The following is a 15,195-nucleotide window of genomic DNA, read 5'->3' on the forward strand; positions in this document are numbered from 1 at the left end:
TTGAGTTCATCCTCTCTCCTCTTTTGGATGCTTTTGGTGATATTTTGATAAAGCTTTAAGATCAAGAAGGTTCTTTTGGTTGCAAGGAATGTTCTTTCAAGTTTGAATCCATCAAAGTCACTCCATTTGTAGACTATTTTGAGTATAAGTTCATATCTTGCTCTTTAGTTCTTTAGATCTCTTCATTTGTGGTTTTGGCACTTTTGGTCCATTTTATGGGTGATCATGGAGTCAAGCGAACTCCAACAACTGTTGATTAGTTTAGAATGATTCTTGGACCTCATAGACTAGGAAAGTTATGATCTTTTGCCTTCCATTTTTATCCATGCAAGTTATCTTGGTCCTTTAGGTCATTTTGGTGTATTTAAGTTTAGATCTTGAAAGTTTGAGACATTATTGTGGAGACTGATTCACCATTTTAACCCTTGTTATAGCATGGTTTCGTTGATTCAAAAGAGGTTGGCTACATGTTTTCCATCAAACCCGGATTAGCCAACCATGAAAAAAGAGAGAAGAAAGAATTAGCATTTACTAATTAGTTTTCTACAAAGATCCTACAAGTTTTTAATTTGAGTTTTCTCTCAAATTAAGGTTTATCTTGTTGATGGGCCACCTCAACAAAATTAAAATGGGCTATTTTGCAAGATCTTTAGCCATTCAACCATTTAACGCAATGTGTTGCACGCTTGTTTAGCAAAATCTAATTCTAGAAGATGTGGTCTAGCCTATTTAGCATCTAACAAAAGAGAAGAAAAAAAGGGAGTGTGAGCTGATAATTTTGCAATAAGCTCAAAACTCCCAAGTGGGCCACCATTTTCTCACCTTAGGCTCCCTCTTGGACCTAAATTTGGGAATGGGATCTAACAACTCATTTTGGGCTCCTCCGTGGGCTGACCAATAGTTTTTTGAGCTCAACAGTTTTCGGGCTCTAATAGTTTTTTTTGGAATCCCATTAAATCTAATTTTTAGTGGGCTAGCTCAAAAATATTAAAATGGACCATCTCAATAAATAAAATGGCCATATTACAAGTTAATAGTCAGCCACTCGGCACTCGAATACTGTAAACTTTGCTAGAAAAAACACGTATTTAGAATATACGTTGCAATCCAAATCCCTCTATCTTTTCCAAATGGGGGGGGGGGGGGAGAAGAGCGGTACACTACTGCTACTACCCACGAAATGCTTCGAAGCGATTGCAATCTTAATCAGTCTATGATTTCACGAAAACATACCAACTATCAAACATGAGTGTGATTCTCGTGACAAATACTTTGTATTATCACTTTGAAGGGTTTTTTTTATCTTAGTTCCAAATTGATTTTAGTATTTCATTACTCCTTGATATAATATCATTTTTTTTTCTTTAATTATGACTTCTATGCATTTTAGAGCTGAAAATATTTCTTTGCATATACAGGCACGCGATCCTTGGTTTTCTCTTGGAAATCAAGGTAAAGAATTTGAAAGAGGGTATACACAACATATCAAAATACCTTCTTCAATGTCTAGTAATCAAGAAACTGCACACAATAAATCTCCTTGTGGTTATAAAAGCATAATGGGAAATCAACAATTTCAATATGGAAGCTCATCATTGATGATGCCTTTGAGTATGATGACACCTCAAGAAAAGATTGAAAAACTAAGGAGGTGTCAACAAATGAGGGCATTTTTTGCTATATGTAAACAACAACAAGAGTTTAGACAAAATTCAAGTTTCACAAGTTGTTCAAATGAAAGCCAAATTGATGAAAGTTTGAACACTCTTATGATGAACACAAGTTCATTGGAAGATGCCATTTCACATCAACTAGAAAATGTTGTTTCAACGGTAAATCATAATATAAGAGAAATTAAATATCATCCTACTTATCTTCTTACCTATGTGAAATGGTGACAAGTGTCATATTTTGATAAAATTAATAATATTTTAAGACACTTGTTATCATTTCACATGGGTAGGAAGAAAAGTAAGAGAATATTTAATTCCTCATATTATAATGGTAGTTTTCGGTATGATGGAATGAGTTATTCAATTGGATGAAAAAAGTTGTTTGTTTTGCATGAAGTATGATGGAATGGAATGGGTTATTCTTAGAGAAATGAGATTCCTTTCATTTTGTTAATTTTTTTTTCCTTTTTTGGGAAAGGCCTTCTGTTAATATTCATTCATTAGCTTGGGGTTATAATTTCTATTTCATTATGGATTGAAATGAAAAATTGCAATATAACCCATTTTTATTGACAAATCCTTTTCTAAAGTTTTCATGATTTTAGTTGAGGTATAATTTTATTTTTAAAGTAGTTATAGAATATATTTTAATATAATCTTATTTGGGTTTTAATGAGTTATTATTATTTTTTCCTTTTCATATACATAAAAGTTCATTATTTTTAATTTAATTACGCATTTTTAATGAAAAGTGTATTTCTAAAGTTTTTATGATGTTAATTGAATTATAATTTTATTTCTTGAAATAACTAATAAATAAATTTTTTTGTACCATATTTTGGTTGTAATGAGCTTTATTATGTTTTCATTTTTCATTTTTGTAATTAAAAGTTGATTATATATAACTAAATTATGTAATTTAAATGACAAGTCTTTTTCTTAAGTTTTCACGACTTTCAATTGAATTATACTTTTATTTTCTAATATAATTTGAAAAATATTCTTTATTATAATCTTATTTGGGCTTTAATGAGCTTTTATTATGCTTTTAATTTTTCATATTTGTATATACATACAAGTTCGTTAATTATAATTACATAATCTATGGAGTAGACTTAAAACTAGACATTCTATTTTACATATAATATAAAAAATTCAAATGAAAACTCATTCCATTCCTACAGACAAACCAAACATGATTATGGAATGTAATGACTCCTTTCATTCCATCAAAACAAAAAGATAGGTGATCTTGTGAGAGACTAATGAAGAGGTATTTTTCTTTCAGTTAGGCATTCAAATAAGGCTTTGTATAAGAGATAGTTTGTTTCGATTGGCTCAAAATGCATTGGAGAGGAAATATGCAATTAGTTCCAATGAACAAGTACCCAATGTTGTCACTCAAGAAAGATTAGGTGAAACAAAGAGGTTAGTTACATAATCATCAATATGTCATTGTCAATTGTTTTATAAGGGTATTCATTAGAGTTTTGTTTTCATGTATAAACTATATAATCCATGTGGAATATTTCAACATATCATGCTTGGGTCATTTCTTTTGCCACAGGAAAATTGAAATTAACTATAAGGAGAAACTAAAGGAATCATGGGAAAGATTTATTTTCTCTAAGTTAGTAATTTATCATTCTTTATTTTTTATGAGTAATGTATCTGCATATTCTTTCAATGACAGCTCAACAAGAAAGCCTAAAGGAGAGACAAAGACAAGTCCAATCGACCGCATTGTGGCTCATTTACTTTTTCATAGGCTACTAAAGTTATCTGGAGAACATCTGCAATCACAAGGGTAATTCCGTCTTTTACACCTCCATTGTTTTAGCATTTAATATCTTTATAGGGTTAAATGCACATCTATGTACGATCGTGTCACCTTTTTCCCAGTTTGTGCATCACATGAGTTTTGTGTTATGAAATATGCAATAATGCTTCATTTTAAAACCAAAAGATGCAACATTTAAGTGAAAATGAAACCACTTTTTTGCATAAATTGAAGGGCTAGATTGCAAGAAATAGCAATTTACTTTTCTTTATTTGTTATTTATAGCATCTTTTTTTTCCAGTTCTTATTACAACACTATACTTTGAGAAATCTAACCAATTGTAGCAGTGTCATACAAATACAAAACAATTTTCAATGCTATAATTGTGGAGATTTTTCAAAGTGAAAGGTTCTACTAAGAAAAATATACTAAAAGTGCAATGCTATAATAGAAAGAAATGAATTAGGATGCTATAATAAACAAATGATTTGAAGTATAAGTGAAAGTGTGAAAGTGAAACTATTTGTGAGATTTGAATGATTATGGACAACATTATGAAAATATTTATGGAAAACAACCATCCAACTATCATTTTTTGTCCAAAAATCACTCGTAACGTGTGTGTGTGTTTTAATTATTGTTGTATGAATTCTTGGTGAACGTTCTCATTTTTCTCTCAGCTGAGTAAAATCCTTTCGGGTATGATTTTCTTGAATAGTGGAAACCTTCAACTCATTTGATTATTTAAGTATTGTAGAATTCGATTTACTTCAAAAAGGTGTATTTGTATTTGTTGTGGAGGGGCGAAGCCACTTTACTTGAACCATGAAGTTGATTTTTGTTACGCACATACCTATTTTACTCGATGTGTATAACATCGAAAATACATAATAGTTTTTGTGAGTATTGCATATTTGTTATGAACATGATTGACTTGATGAAATCTATGTATTTACCTAGATGAAACTTGAAAGATTTATAATTGGTTTTCATTGATGTTACTCAAAAAAAAAAAGGTTGAAAGTTTTTTTAGGTCATCTGGTATACTTATCACTACCACAAATGTGGTGGGGACGTGGGGTGTCATGTAGGCATGTAAAACAGTCTGTTGATCCGAAAAAACTAGAAACTGAATAAATTGTAAACTAAGAACTGAGAACCGGATTGAATACCACCAACTGGTTCTGGTTTGGATTTCGGTTAAAAAGTTCATCCTTGGTGTCATGACACTACTATTTCATCACCACATGAGCTTGGTATATCCATAGTTACACGTCATTCTTTTTCAATCTAAAAAAAATTAAATAATGAAATTGAAAAAACAAATTTAAAATGTGAAGAAATAAAGATTTCAAAAGGAAAAAATTAGGAGATGCTTTTCATTGGGTGTGGTCAGTTGTGATGGCGACAACGATGGACCACACCACAACCACCACAATGCACACGGAATTGTGTGTTAGATAGTGGTAGACTGTCACATAGTGGCAACGAAGTTTTAATGCAATTAACATGATTGTTTTAATGAACAAAAGTGATTTTCAGATGAAATATGCATCATCTGCCTTTTGTTTTACAATCAAAATAAGCAACATTGTATCCGACTTATTTTATTTATTCAAATTTCATGTTGCATTCTTGATCTTTTACAATATCACCACAACCCTTCTTCGTTTTCTTAATGCACTTCCGAACGATCAACTTCTTGTATCTACGTTCTCTACCTTGTTTGTCTTTATGTTATATGATTATATCATACAAACAAAGCATTTAAACTAAGTTCAAGTACAAGATTGACTAAATATGATTAATATATCATATTACCAAAAGTAATATCGTGGTTCAACAAATGAAAATTTGTCTACTAAACAACAATCTCCAAATTATTATAGTATGGTTAGAGTTATTTTAACAATATTGTTACAAATACATAATACTACAATAATGAAAAAATGAACATCTTTTTTCCCATGTCAAACTCTATCCTAAAAAAATTGGCTTCCTTTGATTTCATATTTAACGAGTTTCAAGGTATTTCACTTTTGATTATATCACTTCATCTATGTTCTTCAACACTTTCTTCTGTACAAAATCACTGCATGATCTCTATCAATGTTTCGACAAAACTACATCCCTTTAAATACAAATAGTTTTATTCTTCACACATAAAAATCATTGATTGCTTAGAAAATTCAACTTAACTATAATAATTTAACCTTGTAATTTGGACAGACGTCAAATTGTCTTCATGCGTTTTGATATGTTCACTAAGTTAATTCCCAAACCACACTTTCACCTAACGTGGAGATTGATGTTTGCACGTGATGAGGAGAGAAGATAAGTAAGTCCTCAAAGCTCGAAAAAGATAGAATTAAAGGGTGTTTGGGATTGCTATTTCTTTTTAAACAATGGTATATTATTAAAACAAGTAAGAAGCTTGATAAAAACAAGAAGCTAGATAAAAACAAGGGTTGTTCACCCAACCAACCCCATTCATTTTGCAATTTTATGTCTATTACAAATCCAGAAGAACGAACGAGAAACAATGCCATCGAAAATATCTGCTTTCTTTAGTTTAGCCGGTCCAAAAAGATGCTTGTTATGAAAATTCAGCAGCACCAAAAAAATTAATAATAAATCACTACGTCAAAGAACTTTCTTTGTGTAGCATGGAGATGCACATGATCTGCCCACCGAAGGATATTGCCATATTGGTAGGTGGAACAATCCCCCACCATCTACCAACAAGGGTCCAAACTCGCAAAGTATGAGAATAATCAAAACATGGTGCATCAACTCAATGTCATCGAGACAAATATGACATAAATCAAAGTCCATTTTCCATGATTTCCTCATGAGGGGAAGTAATTTTTAGAGATGGTAGAAAGGGTATCTACAGGAAATAAACTATCTTATTCTTTGATTTCCTCATTTGGTTCAATGAACAATGTGAAAAAGAAGATAAATAACTTTAATGAGAAAACAACAAGGCTCAATCAAGAGAAATATGATGTGGTGTCTGTGTAGTTCCTCCAACAACAAATTGACCTTCGTTACTGCCTTTGGTTACTAAGACTAGACCTGGCAAACGTGTCGTGTCGTGTCGGGTCCGTATCGTGTCAAAACAGTAAACGGGTTGAGAGAGCTTAACCTTAACCCGATCCGTTTAATTAACGTGTCATGTCGTGTCAACTCGTTTATTTTCGTGCCTGGTTTCGAGTTAGGGATATACCCTAAAATGTGTCGTGACATGTGATGTTGAAACATTAAACATGTTTAAAAAAATATGAATTGGGTAGGTAGAAAGGAAATGTAATAGTTGGGAGGCGGAAAGGAAATGTGTTGGATGGAGAATGAGGGATCATGAAGAGGAGAGAATGGTTGAGAGGACTCTGTAACTTGGGCGATAACAAAAAAAATTGAAAATGAAAGTCTTGACTAAGAGTGGTAAGTGTATTCCACATTACGAAACGAGTCAACCAAAAAGTTTTCTTTTACGTATTGTTTTAATTTTTGATATTTCTAGCTTCTTTAAAAGATTCAGAAAACCTACATATAAGCGGGTCATTTTCGAGTCATATTCAGGTTGAAATTCTCAACCTTAACCTTAACTGTTTATTTTTCGTGTCGTGTCATGTCAACCCGTTTAATTAAACAGGTTGAAATATCTTACTCAAACCCGTTTATTTCGTGTCGATTTTGTGTCGGGTTTCGTGTTGTGACAGTTTTTGCCACCTCTATCTAAGACTATGCTCATTGGTGACAAAAAACTAAGTCAGTTATCAAAATAATATTAAAAAATTAAAAAACTATAACAAATCCTACGGACGGAGTGGGTGTATCAATTAGCAAGTTGGTGATTTCTTTTTTTTTTTTATTTTAAACCATAACCATTAAAACTGACATTTTATAGGACAAAGTTGTATATCTAATCAAATTTAACATTATCCATTTTAGAAAAAAAAATATTGAATATCGTAACTTTTTTTTTTATCTGTAAAAAAGTATGATATCATATATCTTTATATCTAATCCACATTTTGTATTTTTAACCCCTTTTGATTTATATTTTTAACCCCTTTTGATTTGTATTTCTGAATATGGATGGCGAGTTTCCAATTTTTTTATATAAATCTTGGTGACTCTCAAAATTGGTCTAATGATCAGTGTTTTGAAAACTCTCCGTTTTTTTTTTTTCAAATTCCAACCAAGATCTTGTAACAAATAATCTTCAAACATCACAAAATACTGAAAAACAACCATGGGGAAATAAATGGGATACTGCAGAAGATGTTACTTTAATGTCAACATGGTGTTTTGCTAGTGAAGATAAGACACGTGGAAAAAACCAGAAAAAAAAACATTATTGTGGGCAAAAATAAAAGAATTGTATGATGTCATTCGGGTTGAAAATCCAGAAAATGTAAATAGCAAGAACAAAGATCAAATGAGAGGTCGTTTTAAACGACATAGTGAAAATGCACAAAAGTGAGTTGGTGTATTTTAGGAAGCATGATGCCGAAGAAGAAGTGGAACGAGTATATATATATATATATATATATATATATATATATATATATATATATATATATATATATTGAGAACGAAGCTCATAAACTTTATGAGGCAAGTGGTAATGACAATATTAATTTTAATGAAGTTATGTGTAAACATGAGAAGTGGGCTTAAGAGTTAGATCGTGACACAACACGTTCTCGTCCTGAATGTGAAGTTGGTAACGAAGAAAGTGGTGGTAGCACAAAAAGATCAATGACTACTGAAGGAGGAGAGTATTGTGTCTATTCCAACACAGAAACACCAACCACTGATGTTTCAATAGTTAAACGTCCAATAGACGTAAATGAAATTAAAAAAAAAAAAAAAAAAAAAGGAAAAGGTAAGGCCTCTGATGAAATTTCTATAGTTCTTAGTGTAATGAGGCTTGCTAGAGAAAGTGAACTTGAAGTCATGAAAAAAAAAAAGAATCGACTTGGATAAAGAAAGGGAGAAAAAAATAGATGAAAGGGAGTTAATAAAGATGCAACTTGTGCATTTGAACACACTGCTACAAAATGAGCATTTATCAATTGAAGAAGAAAACATGAAATGTTTTCTAATGTCAAAGTTTATGGAAACTAATTACCATTCTTTATGTGTTTTATTTTCAGTTTGTCTTTAATGCACTTGTAAAATATTTTACTGTGTAGTTTTGTGTGACATATTTGTATGATACTGTACTTCTGTATTTCATGTATTTGTAATATATTTTATGAAGTAATGTTGGTGTTTATAAATCTTTTTTGCACATGGAGTTGTCATTGGGCACTAGCATACTTTGTCATCTACCAAATCAAATATTATATTTATCATACCAGATTGAATATTATCTTCATTTATATGTGTCAACTTTGTATTGGATGCTTATAATTTATTTAGATAAACTAATTTAACATTATATTTATATATTATCATTATTGTTTAGTATAAATAGAGTATAGCATTGGCATACTATGATATCCAACACTAACTCTTCAATTCTTATCTTTTTGAAAAATGTCTCATAATGAAAACTCATTGAGTTCAAATGAATACTCAAAATGGGAAGCACGGATTGTTCAAAATAATTGACAACTCGATGAAATCATCATTGAATTACTCATAGGAGATCATCATCTTAGAGCGAGAAGGAGGTACTGCGATCGAGAACGTAAGCAGGGTGAGGCACGTTTAATCGAAGACTATTTTTGTTGACAACCCAACGTATGATCAAACAACCTTTCGTCATAGATTTTGTATAGAAAGACCACTATTTCTTCATATAGTGATAGCTATTACAACCAATAACCTATATTTTTAACAAAGACATGATACCACAGGTAGACAAGGTCTTTCACCATTGCATAAATGTACGACAACTATATGGGTCTTGGTATATGGGACATCAGTAGATGCACAAGATGAATATTTGAGAATGAGTGAAACTGTAACAAAGGATGTTGTAATAAAGTTTATAGAAGGTGTCATTTCATGTTTCGGTGAAGAGTATCTTAGAAGGCCCAATGAAGCTGATTTGGCAAGATTACTTCATGTGGGGGAGGAACATGAATTTCCAGGTATGATACAAAGCATTGATTATATGCACTAGACGTGGAAAAATTGTCCCACTACTTGGGTTGGACAATATGCAGGTAGAAGCGCTAAACCAACAATAATTTTGGAAGTCGTTGCATCGTATAACTTATGAGTATGGCATGCATTCTTTGGAACACCAGGTATATGCAATGACATTAACATCCTCCACCGAAATCCTATTTTTGATGATGTCTTAGCAGGCTGAGCACCAACTGTGAGTTATGTCGTGAATGGTCGGGAAAATAATATGACATAGTATCCTACTGAGACATATATCCTTCATGGGCTACTTTTGTCAAGTCAATAATTTCCCCCAACTTCGAAAACACAAGTTGTTCGTTGAACATCAAGAGGCCGCTAGAAAAGATGTTGAACGGGCATTTGAAATTCTATAAGATCGTTTTGCATTTCTTCGACACCCATGTCTTTTGTGGGATAAAGATATGATGGGAAAAATTATGATTGCATGTATTATCATTCATAATATGATTGTGGAGAATGAAAGTTGTACATACCTTCACTATTATGATCCATCTGAATTTCTAAATGACATTCCTACAAACCGAAAACAAAGAACCTATATTGAAGATGACAAACAAAATTTAGAGTATTCCACTCAGCGAATTGCAGACCTATCCGGTTATATGACCAATAAAGCACAACTTCACAATAGAGAAACTCATAACACTCTAAAAATGATTTGATTGAGTATATACGACAAACATTAGGCCTTGATGGATGATTATGTAGTTTGCATCTTCTGTATCTGTGATCTTGTATTTCATGTTTTGATTGTAAGTTTGTTTATCTATTTTATTATGTTTGTTTTATAAATGTAAAATATTTTATTTTTTTATTTTTATATTTAAAATAAATAATTTATTATTCGAACTAAATAAATTATTTTTAATTTTTCTAATAAATATTAGTAGAATAAAAAAGTAATCTTAAAGTTTATTATTTATATAATAAAAAATGGTTTGAGTTGGTTTGTTAATGAGTGTGAGAAGTTGGGATTAGTTGGGTTAGATAGGTAGAAGGGAGAGAAACTGTTTATTTAATGGATAGTTGGGTTGGTTTTGGTTGTGAATGAGAATAGTCTCATAGAATGTTTGTGCTAGGGTTTAAGCACTTCAACAAACGATTTCACAATAAAGTAATTAAATGCAAAAAACAAGAATATATTGTTTAACATGGTTTACACTATCAGATTGATTGGTTATGTCCATGTACAGATAAGAGAGAGAGAGAGAGAGAGAGAGAGAGAGAGAGAGAGAGAGATTTTATAGATTTACATCGAATGACTTATAGGGTCAAAATGGTAAATCAGTCTCCACAACTTAACAATTTACCCTCTCTTGTGACATCCAAGTTCCAAATATAATTATCTTTATGAATATGGACTTTTAAGGATTAAACCTAATACTTTGTGGTGGCCACGACGTGGTGACACCGGAGTGAAACACACATCCTTCTTGGGTGCCACGACATGGCTAGATATTGGCGATGGCATGGCTATTGTCTACATGTAAAACCCTAATTTTTCAAGCCTTAAACCGTATTTAGGGGATGAGATGGCTAGGGTTTGTACACACTTAGCCTCCATCACCTCCCTTTCAACCTAGAAGCATCCATAGACTCCATTTTTGAGTTTTTGAAGTTTTGTGGTGATTACTGGTGAGAAAAAGAAGAAGAAGACACCCATTTAGAGAAGATCCAACAAGAAAGCTCCTCCTCCACATTCTAGCACATATTTTGGACCATTACGAGTCTTCAAGATCTAATCTTTATGTGACATGATTCTAGATCTAGGCTTTTATACCTTGTTCTTCATGTTTGGGTTAGTTAGGATGGTGAGATCTCATAAAGTTGACAACTTTATAGGTCCTTGAGATCATATGTTCCAGATCTGAAGTATGATTGAGTTTTGATTCTCTGCATGAGGTTCTGACCTCATTTTCTCCATTTTTAACATAGTTGGAGTTCAAGACATGCATTGGACATGCATGTCTATAAAGCACCGATTTTTATGACTTATTGGGTGAGACAATCCCAGCTTATTGTATAGATGACATGTAATACCAGTTCTCGAATTTTGTAAGCTGAATTATTATCTACTAGACTATGTAGTGAGTTTTCTGACTATACTTTATACTAAAATATACATACTTGTGTGTAGGATGTTGGTATGTTGTAGTGATATACTCCCTCCATCCCAATATTATTGTCCACAGACAAAAAAAAAACACAAATGAAGACAAATATTAATTACCACTAACTTTATATAATAAAATGACAGCTTTGTCCTTACTTTGCATTTAATGCTCCATTAAATGCTTAGTTGGTTAAGTAATAATGAGAGGGTATTTTGGTAAAAATTGGGGACAACCCAAAAAGGAAAGATGGACTATAATTTTGGGACGGAGGGAGTATTTGATTGGTAGATCTGTTATGATTACATGTGTTGTTGGCTATTGTATGTTTGTTTGTTTCTGTGCATATGTCGACATGTTATGGTTGGGTTGAGGTGATCCTACTTTGTGTTGTACACCAAAATATGTGGGCGATCCAATATAATGTAGGCATTGTGAAGCCGTCCAATTAGAATGTTGGCCCAAGGGAGCGATCCACCTATTGTAGGCCTTGTGAGGTAGTCGACGCATCCTATAGGCTTTACATGGTGGTACAAGAAAACTACAGGCTCATGTGTGTATCATTGTTTGTGTATTGTTGTGTCAGGTATTTTAGGGGAACTCACTAAGTTGTGGCTAATAGTTATGGATTTAAATGTTTTTAGGTACTTTAGATGATCGGGGAAAGGTGAAGGTGTGATTGTACACAACTAGCCCTAATCAGAATTAGGTCACAATCCCAAATCATGGGCCTAATCCCTAAGTCCAAACTCCTAAAATAAGTGCTCAAATGCTTTTTCCCTTAATGGGCCTAACCATTCCTGGCCCACATGCAAAAACGAGCTCCAAGGCCTAAAAGGCCCAACTACATCACTTAAGGCCCATTATAAAATTTAAAGGCCCACATACTTTAGACAGATCAAGGCCCATAACCAAATAAGGCCCAATGACCCAAATATCCAACAAAAGTCCAAAAGATCATTGGGAGTGTATGCACGACGTATTCCCAGTACGCTCAGCGTACTTGACCGTTATGCAGTACGTGCTGCATACACCTTGGTACGTTCAATGTACTGCACTACTCAGCACCTTCAACCATTTCATGCTTAACCCATGCAATCACTAAATCTAACTTCCAGATCTCGGTCATTAAGATGGTCCTAGGGCATAAAGTTGGCAACTTTATGCCTTAACATGTGTGACATCCCCAAAATCACGACCAGAAAAGACTGGTTTGTTTATGCTTTGTTTAAAAATCAGAGTAACATTTTAAATAAAAGTGTTGCGGAATTTGTCCCAAAACAAAATATGATAAAGATTTATCAAAAGCATTTCCATAGAAATGTATTTCATTAAAAGACATGGGATGTCATGTTCGTACAGATCAAAAGCATAAACAATACAATATAATCCTTACTACATTATTTCATATCTACAGGCCTATATCCGTAATCCCTCGTCCAATATCATAACTATGCTCAAGCGCCACTACCTGTAATACATAAAACTGAGTAGGTCAGGCTTGGGAGCCTGGTGAGCACATAGGGTTTTCAACCCACAATAAATAAGTTTATTAACTTCATTAAATTAAACAAACCCGATTACCCGTTCCCGTTATCCTCACATTACGTCCCTAAGCATCTATCATAAGGGACCTATCCTAAGGATTATCATCGGGACGGACACTATTGCTAAGGGGATTCCTCAGCAATAAATGTCCTTAGGCCAACCATGTGGGGGATAGAGTACATCTGGTGAGCACACAGTTCAAATAAACACACAGTTCGAATAAACACCTACAGGTTGCGAGTCTGCTAGTGTTCCACTGGACTGTCTAGAATAGTCCGTGGTCGTCATCTATACTCCGCTAGATGATTGGATCATCAATAACATCTATAACGAGGCCTCTCATTATTTTATTTTGTCACACAGCAACTATTACATCTACCCATGTTTTACCCAACACAATTTGTAGATATAAAATAAATATACAGTTTAAACCATTGAAAACATGTATAAAACGTTCATCCAACATAGAAAGCAAGTATTCAGATAATATGCACACATAGCAGATAATTTATATAAAATACTTCATATCTATGTGTAAGCTGAAAGTAACTATGCACTCACTTGAAAGGTGGTGACTCAGCACTCGGACAGCGCTTCGATACTCTCACAACGATTTTCCTTTGATAAAACCTAGTATCGATACCACTAGGGTTTAGTCTAATGATAACCGCGACAACTTAATTGTCTGACTATTATTATTATTATATAAGCGTTAATAACACTCAATCTAACTCATAATAATAACCCAAATAATTATTTTAAGGACCTAATACATTCCTATAATTATTTGAAAGCTATATTAAAAATTGCGTAAGCGTAGCACACTTACAACGAGTTTTATTGAAAACCGGAACTTTATTTGGAGCAGCGTTTCGAAACCGAAAAACTCCTTTTTCTCGGGACTCCGGGAGCCTCGGGGCTTCCCTAGGGTGCTAGGGGTTTTATCTAGGGCTTAAGGGGGTTTATAACACTTAGAGAGAGAAAGTTTGTAGAGAGAGAAGTGAAAAATGGTGTGAGAAATGAAGAACCCTCGGCCCCCTTTTATAGCCTCCAGGCCTCGGTCATTACGCTGGGCGTAGGGAGGCTACGCTGGGCGTAGTCTCGGATAGGATTGCCAGCTTCGCACAGCTGGCTCGCACCTTCCCCGGATGGATAACACAAGAAGGTACGCGGGGCGTACTCTCCTCGGACGCGGGGCGTAAAGCGAGGGTGGCGTGTCACAATCCGAAGCGAGGACCGTGGGCCGCAAGCGGTGGCTGGGATCATGCCCCATCATCAGCTTCTCAACAGATTTCGCAAATTCATGCTTCAACTTTAAAAATTCGTAACTTTCGCATACAAGTTCTGTTTTCGACGTTCTTTATATCCACACGAAGGTGGGAATGTACTCTACAACTTTCGTTTAGACTCCGTCGGCTAATTTTAACTTGATTTTAAATTTTATATTGTTAACGGGTCGGGACATGATTGGTTCGTTAAATCCCCATAACTTCTTCATCCGACATCCGTTTTTGCCCATCTTTTTCTCGTTACACTAATTATAACGAGACCTTCGATTCTCGTTTAGGTTGTGTCGGCCAAAAACCGCTCGATCTAATGTTCGAATTTCGGGCTGTACACTGCTAACTCGAAACTTCGAAAAATCATAACTTCTTCATACAAAGTTAGATTTGGGCGTTCTTTTTATCGATGTTCTTAGTTTAACATATTCTACGACTTTCGTTTAGATTGCTAAGGCTAAATCTCGCTCTATCGTAAATTAACTATTTACGCTTCTCGGTATCGTGCCGGTTTTGTCGCGAAACTTCGACTGGTCATAACTTCTTCGTTATAACTCGGATTTCGGTGTTCTTTATATCCTCGGAATCCTTGTTTCGACCACTACAACTTTATGTAGAGATATCGGGCTTA

At 33.6% G+C, this 15,195-nt stretch overlaps 1 long non-coding RNA gene across 1 annotated transcript; it reads left to right on the forward strand.

The window, feature by feature from the left end:
- Positions 1–3,445: 3,445 nt before the first annotated feature.
- Positions 3,446–4,357, forward strand: LOC145001060 (uncharacterized). Its single transcript, XR_013661473.1, has 2 exons — positions 3,446–3,480; positions 4,135–4,357. It is a non-coding gene; the product is annotated as an uncharacterized LOC145001060 (long non-coding RNA).
- Positions 4,358–15,195: the final 10,838 nt, after the last annotated feature.

Source organism: Lactuca saligna, chromosome 1 (genome assembly GCF_052625555.1).
Source record: "Lactuca saligna cultivar CGN05327 chromosome 1, ASM5262555v1, whole genome shotgun sequence".
In the NCBI taxonomy this organism is placed as follows: domain Eukaryota; kingdom Viridiplantae; phylum Streptophyta; class Magnoliopsida; order Asterales; family Asteraceae; genus Lactuca; species Lactuca saligna.